Here is a 13904-nt window from a genome sequence, read left to right as displayed (position 1 = left end):
TAGCAGATTCTGAGCCAAGAGAGGGTGATGCGGCTCCTGGAGGAGTGACGCAGTTCCAGAATAGTGCTTGGAGTAGCTTTCGCTGTCCAGCATAGGGAACAGCAGGAGTCGCTGTGGGGTTTGATCATGCGGTTGTTGATTTGCCGAAATATCTGTCTCCGGATAGAGGTACTACTACCAAGGATATTCTCTATTGGGTGAGCCATTTCTGGCACCCTAGTTGTATTCACGAAATCTGCTTATAATACAAACCCTCTATATTGGTTTTCCTGAATTGGGTTTTTCCAGTGACGATTGTCCAAAAATAATGGTGTCCCTTGTGTTATTGTCTCAGTTTATTTCAGTGCATGATTTGTATATTTATGAAGGATGCAATAGTGTTTACTTCAATGTTTATGCAATTAAATAACTTGTTAATGTAAAGAACAAATAGGAGATTGTAAACCAGTAATTGCAGTAGGGGTTTCTAAGGTGTTAGATTCAGGAGTTTTCACAGCCATGTGGTCCCTCACCCATCTGCCATGATCGTATGTTTGAAGGTGGGCCTCCCGAACCTAAAGATATGCCTTGTCATTTGGTAATTGATAATTGTAGTTTGCTTATCATGGACACTTTTGGGCATGGATTAATGGGGCGAATTCGGCGGAAAGAATGGGCTAGGTCTATGCTCTTGTCCCCTAGACCCCTTTTGGATATTAACCTTGGATTCTAGTCTCGTGGGATCTCTTTTACTAACCACTTGGCTTTAGGGATGGTATTTCACAGGAAACCCTGATTTTGGTTTCGTGGTCTCACTCACTTATCTGCATATATTACCCCCTTTCCATTCATTATTTTTTTTTTAACCACATGGTGAATCGGTAACTGCCAATCCTAATCTATGGGAGACCCAGGATCAATTGTCGTAGCTACCTCTATAACACCAAGAGTACATCCAACCACCTGCAAGTTGGGTATACTAAGATCCTATGATTTTAGCAAGAGCAAACTCACGTGCTGCCAAGACGGGATTAGGGAATCCGCCCCTTTAGCTTCCACCACAGCAGTCAGTGTACTCAATGAGATTTGAACTTCGGTCTCCTAGGCTTCGCCCAAGTGACTTACCGTCAAACCACACATCATTGTACCCCTTTTCACTCATTATTACCCCATTCATCATTTCTCCCACCTAGGTCCACATTCCTCCACTGGGTCCATATAGGGCTGGCTCACCCCTTCCCCTTACCCACACCTTGTTTCAGGCCTACAATGATGTCACGGAGGTTGATGCAGCTGAAAAGAAAGATAAAAGCATATTTGGCCACATTCAACAGGAAAATGTACCACAAAATGCAAAAGATTGTCGGGAAGAGAAGTCATTTTTGCAGGAAATCGTTCAATATCCTTGATATTCATTGTAACAAAAGCTTAAGGTGGTTCTCCTTTGGCCAAGTACTTTTATGCAAATGTTGGACTATAATGAGAGAATCCCCCAAGATCGTAATATTTAGCACAAGCAAATCCTTAGCCAGGAACAAGCCTAGCAATAAACCATATATCTCCACCTGATTATTGGTCATTAGCCCCAATCCCCAAGAGTAATTGGTTACCAATATTCCACTAGGGTTATATAGAATCCCTCCCCTTCTCGCCACCCCAAGATTCTTCTTTAAAGCCCCGTCAAATTGGAGAATCCAGAATCTCTTTTTGTTTTTCCACTACCTTAGGTCATGATCTAAGTTAATGTCTACCTATTAGTTGAAGTTGGACTTGTTATTAGAAGTTTGGAACTAGGCATTGGCAATCTTATCAACCAACGCGAATAACTACATGGTACTTCATCATTTCCAATTGTCCACATAAACATTATTTGGAGAATTATTTCTAATGTACAAAAATTTGCTAGCACATACATGAGAATTTTTCCTTGTCCATGTTCACATTGGGAAAAATATTTGATGTGAAATTGATTAGTTGGTCAAATGAACACATCTCGCTTTAATTCTCAGACTTCGAGATATTTCAAAAGTGCTTTGACCACTTTATTATTTACATTGATCTTCTAAAAAATGGGTAAAATATTTTGTCCACCTTTGATTATTTTATTTTTAATCTCATCAAAGTGGACAAACACTAGTTGCGAAATCACTTGTATTCTCCCATGGTTTTCGAAAACACATAGAATTGTAATTGATGGATTAGATGCCTCCTTGTCCTATAAAAGGAAGGCACTGTACATCATGTGATAGATTTCAGGGGATAATAATAAATAAAAAAATTGCCAGTAATTCGATAATTTTTGTGATGCCCATACTATGAAATTTTAACTAGATAGTGACTAAAATTTAAAATTTAAATTGCAGAGGAATACCTGGAATCAGTGGAAGGTGTCTTGGACTGTAGTTGTTCCCATTGCTACAGTTACCAAACCGCCCTTTTTACCTCCCATCCTATCTGGGGTCTACCTACATGATCGCCAAATCCAAAAGACAAATCTTCTGGCCCCCATGCCCAAAACCCCAAGAACAATCAAACTCAATATCTACGACTCTGTTAGAAATTTCCCGTCTCTCTGTAAAACCAAAATCCCCTTCTCCAAAGAAAACTTTCTCCCCCTTACCCCGGCCAAATTCCTCCTTAAATCTCTGAGGTTCCTCACCGCCCCCTCCTATGTCGCCTTTAATTAGGTTTTTTTTTTTTGAAATTTGTAGTGTCATTCACTATCTTTTATTGACACGATCAATTCATAGTGTACGATGGCCTTTTCCTTTTGACAACAAGACTTCACGAATGTCTCAATTGATTATTTTAATTTGTTTGTATTTTATTACCTTTAATTATTATATTATAATTTCTGTTGAATACCAAATTAATATATTTATCTAATTCCCCTTTATAATATATATGGTATATTTCCATATACCTATGTTATATTATACATGTCCCTTAATTTACTTTGGTTCCTTCTCGTTGAAACAGTTATATTTCTCCAAATTCCTTTATATTATAATTAATGCAAAATGTATGATTTCATTATTATAATTAATAGTTAACAATAACATGTTATAGTTCTTATTTAGTTAATATAATTCATACTATTATAGTTCCCTTTTATTTGTATAATACTTTGTATTTACTTTTATTCAGGATAATATGTTAATGGTGGTTTACATAGTAAGTAACCCATCTTAATGTATACATTATATCCTGTCGAGTTTTGGTATTTGCTTAGTATCTCAATAATTCATCCATTAGACTTTTCATATTTAGTTAACATGTATACTAGTGCAATGCATGTGATGCATGCATATGTAACTATCATATGCATGCCTCTTATACATGCTAATATTCACATTATGTTTGTAACTGTTTGAGGGTCATTACAATTTCCTTTGTTCTTTCTTACTTAGTATTCCCTTGTATCTAAATATTGCAGCAATTTGTCTCTCAAGCGGTTTGGTCAGCACAAAGGTACTAGAGGGTAAATTTACATTCATTTTATTTTTCTTAGGTAGGATCATTTCATATACTTGAGAAGAATATCGCGAGATTATTTTCAATCTTTAGGTCTTATTTATGCAAATGCCTTCATTTGATCTGGTTAAATTGCTAGTGTTGGAATTAACCCCCTTGAAAGGTAGTTTTTTGTGTTGTTTCAGGTTGTCAATTTTTCTTCCATGCGTTTGAGTGGAAGAAATTTGCATCACCATCATTCTAAAGGAAGCAAACTGCAAGGGTAAAAACGACGATCTCGGTAGGAGATTTTTATTCAACATCTTCTAAATCAAGTACACACAAAATTTTCCAAACCATCTAAAATTTCTCATATTTTTATTGAATCAGTTCTAGGTAGAGCTTAGGATCAAGTTTGAATTAAATTATAGATTTAAAATTATATTTAAGTATTTTAGTTTGGTTATTTAGATTTTAATTTTCTTCCTTTATTTTTGTCATAGGCTTCATTTCATTAAAAGTCTATTCAAATTTTAATACTAAATTAGATTTTAATTTTTTTAAAGCATTGGGTTTATTAGTGGTGCCAGTTATCCTCTATGGTCACGAGATATGGGGGAGCAGCTTGTCAAGCCACAAATGGCGACAAATAGAAAAAATTCAAAAGCATCTAATCACAAGTAGTCTCAAAGTCAAATCAACAACCCCATATGATATCCTTTTAGCTGAGGCTGGTATGTTTCCAAATGAGGGTTCAACGACAATTCATCTGATAAGTTATCTAAAAAAAGTTGAAAATATGGATAAGCACCGCTAGCCCAAAATGGTTGTCGAAGAACAGTTGAATCGTCGGAAAAAGGCATGGATGAAACAAAATAGAAAGTGGTTGGGCAAATGGGACATAAATCTGCATGACTGTCCTCACGCTAAGGAGGAGATAAAAAAGTGGGCGTTAGAAAAAATCAGGACTACCATGTGGACAAAATAGGTACGCAAAAAAGAAAGCACATTATGTCAAAGAATTTAACCCCACATGGAACCATGACGATAAGGGGTATTTGAGATCTTCAACCAAGGGAAAAAGCTAAAATTCTAATTGCACAGTTGAGAACTAGCTCTCGTCATCTAAGATGTGAACCTGGCAGATGGATGGGCCTTAAAGAAGATTGGAAAGAAAGAAATTGCATTTTTTGTAACAAAGGGGTGGTAGAAACAAAATGGCATTTTATCAAAGAATGTGCAATGTATGAAGATATTCATTGTCAATTGGGTAACAACCTAAAGGTGAACAGTCTCAACGAACATTTTGAAGAGGCCAAGACTTCACAAAACAACGAGTTTCTTACTCAAGATTCATAATAGGAGTGACAACATGGAAAAAAATATGAATAGAGATTAAGTTGTTATTGGGTGGTCCCTTGGGCAGCGAGGTTTCGTGGACATAATTAAAAATCATTCATTCATTTGCTTTTTTAAAGATTAAAAAATAAATAAAAATAAAACAAAGAAAAAATAACCCTAAAAAAATTAAAACACAAAAAGGAACGAGACAAAAATAACCCAAAAAAAAGTAAAACAATAAAAGGAGTCAAACCCACCCATTTTAAGCACCCAACTCGCAAGTCAATTTGACCCTACCCAGCCACTCCATGCTGCTGGAGAACTCCACAAAGCGAAGGACCCCACTCCACAAACCGATGAAGGTCCAAGCGATTCGAGTTTTCTTTCTTTACATTGGGGTGAATTAGGATGAATTAGCGATAGGAGGTCAATTTTCACCATGTGTAGGGATTTATTTTACCAATTTGAGCACTGAATCTGCCATTTCGACTAGTTAATAACAAAGAATGAAGGTTCCCCCATGCTAATTTCATTTTTGACCCTTTGTCTGAAGCTAGTTTCCACTTTGTGTAGTCAAGTTGCACAAATTGTTGATCCAATGTAATCCCTTACGCAAGCCGAAAGTGCCCACAATTCATTTAACGGACTTTTTCCAAGGGATAGACAGCCTGAACTTCATTTTTCTTCATTTTTCCAGTTTGACTTGCCTCACACAAGTTTCTACTACATAATCGACCATTCAACAAATCAAGCCTACCGTCAGTCCACACATAGGATACTGTACTCAACGGTATTGAGTCCGCTAGTGTCCAGCCTGGTTAACCTCAGCTTATTCTAAAGTTAAGAAAATCCCCATGCGAAAAGCTACTCGAGGAGGCACCACGATTTGTTTCATTCAAGTAAACGATCCATGGCATGACACCGCACAAAATATAAATCTATTCCAACATCAAGATTTACTTGGGTGGCTGAAAGGAAATGGGAAACAAGACTCTCACCCCCTTTTCAAAACTGACAGATATTTAAAACCGTGTCCAATCTATTAAGGAAAAATCAGTTTATCCCTGTGCAGCAAGTCCAAATTTGTTTCCCATTTGATGACTCAAAGTCGATTCGAACAGAGGCATTTTAATAACAAAAAAGGTTTATGGCACAACATTCAGTACTCAATTACTGATGAGATTTGAACACAAGTAGTTTTGTGTTTTGCTTTTTTTTATCATCTCATTACAATTAAATTGTGGGTATAATAAGGTGTTGGTCCGAAAATCTCATTAACAATACCTTAAAATCTGTCGTGCTACACTCGAATGATTCCAATAATTACAAGAAACCAAAAATATGTAGGTCAAAGTATTTGAGTAACCACAGTGAAAACTTGAAAAGTTATGTATGCAATTTTCATAAATTTGGTCTGTTGAAGTAAAGAGACATGTGCAGTGTGGGAATTCATTAACCATTTAATTTGTGAATCGTGCAATCGGATTATAAATACCTTCCATTTGGTAATTGGATTATAAATCCATTCCATTTGGTTATTGATCTCAACTGCTTGAATACACAAATTAACATTTAAAGACATGCTTGGATTCATATTTTCATTTAACTGATTCTCAATATACATTTTTATTACTCTGTAAATGGAATGAACATTGATGCATGTTAGTTCACGAAATTCTGTGTATATGGTACTCAACAATAAATACATTTCATTTCACTCTTCGTATCAACATTTTATCGTGAGAATATCAATTACAACGCATTTGCATCTTAGGACAAATAAATAACTAACTTAATAGTTGGAAAATTCACTTGAAAATGGAATGATGTTATACTTTTTGACAAATCTAGTGCATAAGTTAATGAAGAATTTTCCATAAGATCAACATAGTTGATTCATGGTGATGGACCATTATGAAAACTTTTTATTGCATTAATGTTAAAATTGGCAACTAGGGCCAAACTCCATGTGGGTCATCTTATAAATGGCAGCTGATATTTTTCTTGGTTCCCTCTCATCGAGAGGTGTAGGATTGATCTAAAGATCATCCGATTCCGATAAGTATTCATGGAGATATGAATTTGTTTGTGTTATGGGACAATTCGTCAAGGTCGTCCATCAACCAAATAAACCCCACATGTGCTCAACGTTTTAGTATAAATAGAGGTGCCTTGAAAGTCATTTGGACACACTCACAACTATCTTGTGATCTCTTCCTCTCCATTCGTTTGGGTTTTAATGGAAGGAAGAATCCCTAAGAGAATACGCTAATCTAGGAGGTTTGCCCTAGCCCTAGACAAAGAGATCTATATGCTGCCCTCATCTACATTCATGGAGAAGAATCTTTGCTGTCCAAAAAGGGAGGCTCTTATATTGCAGCAAGGATAGGGTTCAACGCTGCCCTAATGATGCCCTAACGCTACCATAAAGAGCCCTAGACATGGAGAAGGAAAAGGTCTTCTAAGAAGCACCTACGCTGCCCTATTACAGTCAATGAAGCCAGCCCTATGGACGTTGTCCTAGAGGAGAATTATCTCATCGAAGAGAAGCACCTTTGCTGCCCTAAAGGAGGCTCCTAGCTGCAGAAGAAGGGTTCTATTCACAGCTAGCCGCAGTAAAGATGAGCCTTAGCTGCAGAGATCAGGCCGCTGTCCTAGAGAAGAACCCTTGCCCTAAATGATGTCTAAGGGAGCTGCAATACACAGCCTAAAAGGGTCCCCTAATTCGCTGTCAAGTCAAGCTCTAAAGGAGCCCTAAACGCAGGTCCATACATCACCTTCTATCCGCTGTCAAGGAAGCCCTATCCACAAACAAGAGGAGGTTTCCTAAAGCTGTACGTGAGAGGCTCTACTGAGACCTAGAAAGAAGCCCTAATCCGCATCTATTAATGATACTAATCTATTGTTATATATGGTTCAGATGAAGCCCTAAAATGTTGTTAATGGAGGCCCTTATGTTCAGCCTGAAGCAGTCCTAAAGAAGCACTCATTAATAGATATGTTCACAGCAAAGGTGGTTGTAAGGAAACATCTTATCACAGCATTAATACATGTTTGTTTTAGGTGACTATGGGATGAAGGGAGCTAGTATAATCATGTCCTAAGGACTGCTTGATAAACCACAGCTTTACTGTAAAGGAAAGGGTTGAAGTCTACTCCTTGGATTTGATGTTTTTACTTCAGAATTGCTATGTGCTAGGCCACAGGCCATAGCATCATAGCAAGGGTTTATTAAGAATTGATCCATTGAGATCAGTGCCCTCATCAGATCAGCTTCATAGTGATAATGAAGTGCAGCATGAATGGTGCAGCATAGTGATAGCATGACTGTAAGGAACAACAGTATGGTACTTGGTGCAACAAGTACACAAAGCACCTATGGTGCAGCAAGCACATGGGTGATAGCATGGTGCAACAGTGACACAAGGTACAACAGTGCCAAACACTGGAATAGTAGTGCAACATAAGGTGCAACAATATGATGCGTACAGCATGGTCATAAGGTCCAGCATTGTGATGATGGGTGCAGCAAGGTGAGGTGCAACATGATGACGAGATGCAACACAATGATAGGTGAAGGAGTCACCTTGGAGAATCAGTTGAAGTAGCATGTCTTCAACTGATCTCATGTATCATCTTCTTAGAAATGATCTAAGCTCTTATCTAGATAAGTCAAAGTATCGACTTCTGCTCTAAGTTGCACGAAATGGGAAAACAGGTACGAGTTTCTGAAATGGGGAAACGGGTATGAGTTTCTGAAACAGGCACGGGTACGAAACGTGACCCCCCCAAATTTTGGAAACGGAGAAACGCAATATATATATATATATATATATATATATAGATAGATAGATAGATAGATATTAGGACATTTAAGAAATAATGTGCAATCCTAAAGCATATATGATACATTCTAATTTATTACATTATGATTAAATTGTCAATTGTCAATGCATAAACTATAAATCTCTAAATTTACATCACATTTACTCATGAGTGATCACATAATGAAAATAGCAATATCCAAAATCAGCGACGAGAAATTTCTAATTTCTTGTCTCGTGCTTGATTGGGAGTCTCCTCCTACATAGTCGAACGACCTTAGTGATCTTGATTAAATACAAGTTCCATACCCTAGTACCCTATGTGCTCTTGATTATTGGGAGTCTCCCCTGCATAGAGGGGTTGGTTCTCTTAATTAAATACAAGTTCCATACCCTAGTACATGACAAAATCCAATGGAAACATTGCAATCCCCCCAATCCTGAAATCCTGAAAAACAGATAAGTTTGCTAGATTTTGAGTGAGATCTAAAATTCTACTTTCTCCATATGAAATCCAATGAGGGAAAAACCACTCTCAAACATCCCGAGTCATTTCATGGTAATGTTAAAAATTTAAGTAAAAGGATGAAATGAAAAATAAAGGAGAATGTCACTTTTACTTTAATAATTTAACATTACCATGAACTGGATATCAACACTAGGGCCATAGGCTTGAACATTAGGCTACCCCACTCAAAACAATTCTCTTTTTTATAAATTGAGAGGCATCTCGAAGCATCATAAGATATTTTAGTCGCCCAATAAAAAATTAGAAGCGAAAAAATACAAGAAAAAGTCAAGTTAGAAGAGGAAACTCCGTCATATGGCTTGGAAACTCGTTTCCGGTCGTACTAGCCATGTTTCCTCCTCGAGAAACAGGTCAGTACGGCCGGAAACGAGTTTCCACGCTGTATGGTATGAGTTTCCTCGTTTCCGTTTCATTTCGGGTCGGAAACGAACCGTTCTCCAACATTTCCTGCAACTTAGCTTCTGTTGTAAATGTACTCTCTCTCTCTCTCTCTGCTGAACTATTGAAGAACATATAAGAATAATTGATCAAGGGTTTCCCCACATTGCGGCTTGTCCCTGGCTAGCGCCACATCTTATGTCCTCTTGTCTTGGCATGTCTTCTGCGATTTATGCTTATGTTCTATCTGCAGTTCACTTTAATGCTGATGTGATTGCTAATCTGGAATTGATATTGAGCTAACTGTGAAAATTGAAATAAATTGCTCTAGCATAGAACATACCTAAACTTAACAATGAACTTTACACATATCTAGGATAATTGAAAGTTACTTAAAGTTCATTTAAAAATCAAGTAGTTACATGAATGAATGGTGATTCAAACATTCTACTCAATCGCACTTTATTTCGAACACATTTTTTAGCCAAAAATCTCCTTAGAGATCTAGGCTAGAGACGTGTTTTAGTGTTTATAAATAATAACAGGATTTGTCATTAGGTAAGTAAAATTGGGGTTTGGGATTCATACCCGCAGGGAAAACCCGTGACTTTAGGACGCTACTCATTGAGCTTAAGGCTCACCTTGTTGGAGATCTAGTTTATCCATGTTGGTACCCATTCGAGTAGAATTGCATTAGACAAGACTGACCATAAACATCATACCTTGAGTATAATGGAAGTCCCCCTAGGTAAAAGTCTCTAAACTAGTCATTTCCCCCCCTGACTGTGCTAGTACACCGAAAACAACACTCGTGGAAATTACTCTCGTACAAGCCTCATCCCAATATAATTGAGAGCTACAACACTAGGCACACCCGTTGTAGGAGCCATTTCTTGCTCCAAAACACATATTGTTAACTTGCATCACTTGAACAAGCATTTATTTCTTTAATCATGAATTGAATGAAAGTATCTTTATTTGTGTTGCTATTTCATTTGATTGATGTTTTGTTGAAAAAATCAATAAAAAAGTTATCGTCATTCCACAAATTTAAGGAAGCATCAACATCTAATCTAAGTCATACTATCACTCATACCCAACAACAAACTTAGAACTAAAATCAAAAGTAGGGAAACCCGCCTTAGGCTAGGAAAACCACACATCCAAACCTAGAAGTAAAGGGCAAGGCCGTCAAGGTGACAACGGGTGTCTTGCCTATTAGTATCCTTAAGTTCTCCCCCTGGTGAGGTTGGGACTTTTTCTCTAGGGAGAATCCAAGTGATAACAAGGCACAACTCCCACTTGTATATAACTCCCATCAAGTTTTTCCTTACATGCAATGTAACTCCCATGAGGAAGGAGGATTAGTGTCCCTACGAATTACACAAGGTGAAATTCAAGCATGGACAGCCCAATTGTATGCTCAATTTTATAGTCACCAATAATCTCTTATTTCATGCATTATTTGAGCCCAAAGTCAAGGAAATAGTATTTGTGTGTTTTGAAAAAGTTTGTGTTTCTAGGTTGCCACTTACAATTCTTGTTCAATCACCTTCACTATACTCCATCTTTGGCCTATATAGATTGTTATCATAGCTAAGCTTCGAACTAGAGGGTTCACATTTTTGTTGTTTCAATTATTCACATAATATTGGTCTTCACTAAATAAAATCTTGTATGTGATAATCTACAGAGTGTATTGTGCACTTTCTAAACACTCAAGCTCCTAGACCCTAATTATTGCCTAATAGTTTTGGATTCTACACCCAAAATGCACCTACATTTTTGGGAAAGCTCTATATGTGCTAAGTAAGTTATGACTCCAATATGGACAATATTCTCAATTCTGACAACATTTTTCCTCCCTTTCCACCATTTCCTCTTCGTCATGATTCCACAATACCATTGTGAGAATTAGAATGTTCTATCTATGCAAATGTTTCCTAGTGTAATGGTAGTTAAGCACAATTTTGTGGTCCCTTAGTGGTCATTACAGCCATTTATGATTCACCTTTAGTGATTGTAGCCCACATAGGTGGCTGGTAAGTGGGTTTTTTGTTCCCACATTTTTTGGCTTTAAGAACAAATCTAAACCTTACCCCTATATATTTGAGGTTTTACCCCTTTATAATTATCATGTGAGATGCATTCTTTATATTCAAAATTATTCCTGTAAGGGTTAGTTACCAATCCTCATGTCAGTGTCTTTTTGAGTGTTCATTTATGGACATTTTACTGCCCAAACTAGCACTCTCAAGTTTCAACAAGATCTTACGAGATGCCAAGGTGGCACCACATAGGACAAGTGCCCACTGTCACCTAGGCACAAGTTTCCTCTCCTTAGGCTAACTCCTACAAAGCCAATTCCCTACACTAAAATATCCTCCACCACAAGTTAGTAAAACAATGTAGTAAACTAGTGCCTTATAATACCTTTTGCATGATGGAGTCTAGGAGTTAATTTTAGATTTCTTTCCAATTTGAAAATGAAAAACCATTGCAGAAAATACAGACCGACAAGTGAAAGACACACTAATTATGAGAAATAAACCTTGAAATAGCACAGGAACCAAGTGTTGAGTGTCCTTACCAAGCTTGAGATGAAATACTTTATTGTATGTGTTATTATTTGGCTAGAGATGAACAATTCGCTGCTTGTTTTAATACCTCAGAAGTGCAAAACTACGGAAAAGAGCAGAAACCAGCAAAGCTAAGCCTCTTTTTAGGGCCACCCACAAGCCTAAAAATCCTCAAAAAAAGTAAAATTATTTGTGTGGAAATGTTATGGCAATGAAATATTAAAAAAATAAGTAGCCCAACACTTAAAAATAAAGGGTAATATGAAAAATATTCAAATATTTCCAAATATTTGACCCCTATATATTTGAGGTCTTGCCTCTTTATAATTATCATGTGAGATGCATTCTTTATATTCAAAATTAGTCCTGTAAGGGTTAGTTACCAATCCTCGTGTCAGTGTTTTTTTTAGTGTTCATTTATGGACATTTTACTGCCCAAACTAGCACTCTCGTCAAGATCTTACGACATGCTAAGGTGGCACCACATAGGACAAGTGCCCACTGTCACCTAGGCACAAGTTTCCTCTATTTAGGCTAACTCCTACAAAGCCAAGGGAGGATTCCCCACACTAAAATATCCTCGTAAAACAATGTAGTAAACTAGTGCCTTATAATACCTTTTGACAGATGGAGTCTAGGAGTTAATTTTAGATTTCTTTCAATTTGAAATTGAAAAACCATTGCAGAAAATACAGACCGACAAGTGAAAGACACTCTAATTATGAGAAATAAACCTTGAAATAGCACAGGAACCAAGTGTTGAGTTTCCTTACCAAGCTTGAGATAAAATACTTTATTGTATGTGTTATTATTTGGCTAGAGATGAACAATTAGCTTGTTGTTTTAATACCTCAAAAGTGCAAAACTACAGAAAAGAACAGAAACCAGCGAAGCTAAGCCCCTTTTTAGGGCCACCCACAAGCCTATAAATCTTCAAAGAAAGTAAAATTATTTGTGTGGAAATGTTGTGGCAATGAAATATTAAAAAAATAAGTAGCCCAACACTTAAAAATAATGAGTAATACGAAAAATATTCAAATCTATAAAATATCGCTCATAAAGAGGGGTCAATTCCCCACTAGGGTCAAAACCCAGATTTTCCTTTATGCAGAAATTTAATTTCCAGCAAGCTGGAAAATAATTGTTCGCTTCTAAAAATGTTCAATTAATGCCCAAAAGTGAAGAAAATTGAAGGCCTTGAAGATATGTACCTTTAGGCTTGTTGCCACAAAATCTAGTAGCCTAGTGCAAAGCCTCACAAAGCACTCTAAGGGAAACAATGAGATCAACCACCACTATCATCTTAGTGGTTGTTCCCATGTTGTTTTGTGAGTGGATATTATCCCCACAAGGGAGGCTTCCCCAACAGGTGTCAGAAATTAAGTAACGCAAGGATTCCTATGATAAATACCCTCTAAGGACACTGTCAAATAAACACCCCAGGATTCAACATAGTTTAAAAACCGGTGGGGTTGAACCGGAAATCGGCCAAACCGGTCGGTCAAATCCTTGAGCTTGCTAACCAAAGCAATAAATCTGATCCATTGGCCGTTAAGACCATTTAGCTACCAAACCGGTCGGTTCAATGCCTTAAAGGTCCTAACCGATTGAATCCGTAATAAACCAGCCCGGTTCGGTAACAGCGTGGCTCGATGACTAGATGGGACCCACGGGTGGTTTTTGGAGGTGTTTTTTGCAAATTGTGGGTAGGTTCCCTCCTAAATTTGCCCCCCTACGCTTATAAAATGATGTCTAAGCACCTATTTGCCTCACACCATAGTTTTAAAAACCAGTCGGCTTGAACCGGAAACCGGTCAAACC

The 13904-nt window shown here is 37.2% G+C and overlaps 1 protein-coding gene across 3 annotated transcripts in view; it reads right to left on the bottom strand.

Moving 5' to 3' along the window:
• LOC149236472 (beta-amylase 2, chloroplastic-like) overlaps window positions 1-13904 on the bottom strand; it is a 336854-nt gene that overhangs the window by 270718 nt on the left and 52232 nt on the right. The gene's annotated exons all lie outside the window — the stretch shown is intronic.

The sequence above is a fragment of the Pinus tabuliformis genome, chromosome 8 (assembly GCF_031772625.1).
Source record: "Pinus tabuliformis cultivar Carrire ecotype Pingquan chromosome 8, CPIR1, whole genome shotgun sequence".
In the NCBI taxonomy this organism is placed as follows: domain Eukaryota; kingdom Viridiplantae; phylum Streptophyta; class Pinopsida; order Pinales; family Pinaceae; genus Pinus; species Pinus tabuliformis.
Note: the sequence above shows the minus strand (reverse complement) of the source record. Positions and strands in the feature narration are given on the sequence as shown.